The sequence below is a fragment of the Neofelis nebulosa genome, chromosome 14, assembly GCF_028018385.1.
Source record: "Neofelis nebulosa isolate mNeoNeb1 chromosome 14, mNeoNeb1.pri, whole genome shotgun sequence".
NCBI lineage: Eukaryota > Metazoa > Chordata > Mammalia > Carnivora > Felidae > Neofelis > Neofelis nebulosa.
Window position 1 is genome coordinate 41933351 of NC_080795.1, and position 4774 is coordinate 41938124.

The 4774-nt window shown below is 42.1% G+C and overlaps 1 non-coding gene across 1 annotated transcript; it reads right to left on the bottom strand.

Moving 5' to 3' along the window:
• Positions 1-426: 426 nt before the first annotated feature.
• On the bottom strand, positions 427-508 carry TRNAS-AGA (transfer RNA serine (anticodon AGA)). Its single transcript has one exon. It is a non-coding gene; the product is annotated as a tRNA-Ser (tRNA).
• Positions 509-4774: the final 4266 nt, after the last annotated feature.

Consider the following 4774-nt stretch of genomic DNA (forward strand, 5'->3'; position numbering starts at 1 on the left):
TATTACAGCTCGCGCTCTCGCTCGCGGCCACTCCCGCGCATGCGCTTGTTGTCCCAAGGCAGCCCAGGCGTCCGAGTGGCCCGGACGCTGAAGCGCTCGCGCAAAAAGGCGCAGGGGGTCCGCGAGTCCTGGCGGAGCTGGCCAGCACGCGGGGCGGGAGGTCGGAGCTGTACCTTTTTGCGCGACCTCGCGACGCTTTGCTTTTCTTCACTCCATATTGGCGTGTTTTGTTCCGTCTCCCCCTCCTGGGCTCAGGTTGTAACCACAATCACGCGACACCCTAGCTCCCTCACGCGCTCCTTTTACGGTCCCACTGGGGTCCCCATTGTATTCCAACCGTTCAAAATTCCTTAAATAATCTGCGGGAAACACTGGGAAGAACTCTCCGAAACGAAAACAAGTATCGGCAGCAAAAGTTCACCTTCCCGTAGTCGGCAGGATTCGAACCTGCGCGGGGAGACCCCAATGGATTTCTAGTCCATCGCCTTAACCACTCGGCCACGACTACTGCTGCTGTTAATTTTGGCAGTGAGATCTATGTAGACTCTTCACACGAGTGTGTACAGTGTAACAGGTATGTTTGGATCGGGGAGAAAAACCATTCAAAGCTGTTCTGTCAGATAAAAGCGTATTTGAATGTTATGGTTCTAATTTATCTTTTTGAGGGATTCTTAGAGGATATCCCGTCCAACTCTTTTCTATCAGAAAAAACTGAGTTCTAGTCTGACTTCTTAAGTTAGAGTCAGAAAACAGGAGGGAGCTAGGAAAGCCTGGTACTATAACGTACACCTGCTTTCTCAGTAATGGAGCCGTTTCCGGGACGGAATCTGGAACCTAGGGGCTCTGGCCAGCTCTAGGCTTCCTTGCCTGGCTCCCAGTTCCTTCCTTACACTTCTCTCTTGTACAGATAGCTCCCAGGAATTTCTTTTCATGCACCAGACACTAGAATGCTATTATTACTCACCGATTTAAATTCACTACGCAGGATCAGACTGTCCCATTGTGCCCTAAACTTGAAGAGTGTAATGCGTGATACAAATGTAAGGTGTTGTCGTTTAATGGTATCCCTGTAAATACTACTCACAGTGTAACCCTTGGAATCCCTGAAAATAGTTTGATCCAGGTGATTTAGTAGCTTCATTTATTTGGTTTGTTGTTTGTTTAAAATGTCTTTAATGTCCCTGAAGAACAAAATGCAGTGGTGTGCTGGAGCCAATGGTACCTGCTCACTAGAGCCCACCTTTATATTTTTATGAATTTTGGGAGCCAATTGTTAAATGCAACCATTAATTAGAACTAAATTATATAAACTTACAATTAAAATAATGACACTAAAAACAACAGTAATGCTCAAAATTCACCATAGTCTAGTTATTTCCCCACATTTTATTATAATTTATGCTGTTGAGATTAGTTATGTCTGTGTCTGAAATATACAGAGGTTGTTATGGTGAATCTCATGCAGGGATATCACTTTGGGTAGTTTGAAATCAGCCTTCATGGGTGTAATAACACCAGGGAAATTGCAAATGCTATAAAACATGGCTTTTTCCTCCATAAGAGCTGATTGTCAAGCATCTACCAGCAACTACTAATGTTACTATCAGACCAACTGAATATTCCCAGCAAGGCAACACTCCTCTTATCCGTAGGGCTGCCCTGCTTATTCTCCCTGCAGCTTTGTTTTAGCCATAAGAATCCTGACATACTGTCTGATTTTCTACTCAGTTCTTTAAAGTTCCCCTCCCTTGCCCCCCCTCCAAGTTGCCTTACTAGGCGATTGTACTCGGAAATGGCCTCCAGCAGAAAGACAGGAGTAAGCCATTTGATACTGAAGTTGCCCTTGCAACGTGGGTTCCAGGGGGAGTAATGCACAGTCGCCATCCAGTTTAACAGGCTTAAATTAATGATTTGATTTTTCTCTAGAAATGATGACATCTGAGGTGGTATGGCCAATAGTTGAAAGATCTATTAGCATGTAGAAGATTTGCATGAAGGACCGTGAAAAGTTAAAAGTGGAAATGCTTGTAGTTGTGTGTTTTGTTTGTTATGAATATTAGAAAAAATTGGAGCTTGTTTCCATCTTCTTCCACTCACATCCTCATTTTAATAAAATACCACGTATGGATAGATCATCCAGAGGTTGGTGCTTTCAGAATTTTGCTTACAGCTCATTCAACTCTCCATTGGGTCTCTTGACTTTAGTCATGTTGTCTTTCTGGTTTGCCTTAGAGAAAAGTTCAGTGTTTACAAGGAGAAATGTCACATGTCACATATGTGTGTGGCTATGTGATAAACTGTAAATCATAGAGAGTAGACTATTAAAAATCTCTAGGTGTCAGGAGTGATACCAGGTGTGTGCTTCAGTGGACTGTAAACAATGGAAGTGGATGTACATGATGAATGTATACGTAGCTTTAGAAGATTCTACATTCATGCAAATCATATTAGATTAAAAAAACTATTATATATATATTTTTGGTATTTTCTTTTTGTTTTCCAAAGTGAGGAATGTTATTTATTATTTCTATAGTTGTTAATATGTGTAGACAGTTATGTAAATCCTTGTCCCCTAAGTCTTTCCTAGTTTTGGAAAGCGTAGTGTCAGATGTGTCGTAAGGGAGAATAGCCAAGTGTCTTCAGATGATACAATTATTAAACATGGTAAAAGGAGCATGCTGTGTATTATTACATTACTTAGTATTCCAAGGAAGTATTTTAGGAAAAAAGTGTCCAAAATAAGAAAATAAAGCCCTGTTGGCTTTTCCAAGTAACTGAAGAAAGCTCTGAGCCTGCCTTCTTGCTAGCACTGTTCTAAATGAGTTAGGGGTGGTGATACAGCTGGTTCTGTTGTCCCACACAGCTCCAGGCCAACCTCTTCAGTTACAAGGTGTTTTATAATCCTCCTGGCCATTCACATAATGAATTGCAAGGCCTCTTTAAATTCCCATGTACTTGAGTTTAATTTCCCCAGCCCTGCTTTTCACCCACACACCCCAGACCTTCTAAATGAACATCCACTGTTGCCCAATGACAGTGGTGCGAGGGGAGGCATCCTCCCAGAACATTTGCCAGCCCCCCAGCAGCTGATGCTGTGGAAGAAACAGAACAGCACTGAGGCAGCTCCGGTTCTTTTAAGTGGTCCCTGAGTTAGGCCTCGATGTCGTGTAGGTAAATTCAGTCCAGAACACGCAGGATCTTTATTGGAATTTGCCCATTCTACTCTCACAGCTGTGGAGAGTTTAGACTAATCACAACCCTCACTGGGATACTATCATCTTCATAATTTGAAAAAGGATCAGGAGCCTGCAGGCTTGGAACATCTTGAGAAAACTCTGGCCCCCAAATACATCATCACACGTGGGGGACACAACTCACAGCATCATCGCAGAGGGCTTAAGAATGCTGAAATCAAGTATTTCTCTGGCGTGATTTCAAATGGCCTGAGAAATCTGAGAACTGCTTTTTTTTTTTTTTTATCTTTAAATCTTTTTTTACTGCAAAACAGATTCTTTCCTCTTCCATCAACCCTGTTGCTGTCAATGTGTCCGATGTTAGGTGCCAGAAATGAGCATAGCCTCTTAATGATAACAATGCCAAGGTTAACATGGCCACCAGGGGCTCTCTCAGAAATCTGTTAGGGTGTATTTTGATCCACAGACACGTTCGGAAGGCGTGCACCTCCTTAGTCTTTCCAGTCTCAGTACATTTCTCTTCAGCAGCCTGGATAAAACCTGTCACTTTTTGCCAGACCTTCTCATGCTTGGGGGCCCTTGGACACTATTTTTCATTGACCCCATGTGACCATATGGCAGAGCTAGGTTCAAAGTTGGTATTTGGGAAGCAGCCTCTGACAGCACAGAAGCCTGGTGAACTATGGTCATTTGTTCAAAAGGCCAGTATTCACAGATGTGCTCTAAGAGTGTAATACAATTTTTGACCCCACCCAAATAGATATTTTATCACCCTCCATATAGCAACCAACCAACAGATCAGTCTGAGGAGGCCAGTGCTAATGTATGTGGCTCAAACCACTTAGCCCTCTGAGGAGTCAGTAGTCCAGCCTTTCTTTTGAGGCTTAAACATTACCATGTTCCTTTCAGTTCTACAGTTCTCTGAGTACAGCTCCCTTTCCCCCAATTCCTTGTTTCATATTAGTTTTTTCTTTATGATTTTCAACCTTCAGAAAGTTAAACCTGACTCAAGAGAAAAAAAAAAAAAGGATCGATTGGAGAACTATGTGGGAGGGAGAGTAGGAATTACAGCTGGGTGTTAGAATGAAAGCAAAGTGAGAACGAAACTGACCGAGGCAATCAGAAATGTCTCAAGGCCAGGGCTTAAGTTTTGTGTCTATCAGTCTTCCATTCCCTGATTGGCCATATTGCCTTTTAGGGAGGAACCCAGAGTTTTAAGCAGACCTGTCTGCTCTATTTTCTCAGTCACATTTCCACATGTCAGCCATTCTATGGCCTTAAAAAAAGATGTCTATAGGTTTCTGAAAATCCAAAAGTTCTCCACATCCACAAAAAACTCGTGGGAGTCCCTAAGGATAAAGCCAACAGGGCTATCTCTCTTATGGTAAACTGCCCAAAGAATATTTGGAAGCTGGAAAAGACTTTGGTGATTATGTATAAAACTCCTCCATTTTTTAGAAGGAGCAATCACGGCCAGATAATTGAAACAATCAAAAAAATTTTTTTTGATTAAAATTTTGATTAAAATTTTGATTTTTTTTAATGTTTATTTATTTTTGAGACAGAGACAGAGCATGAAT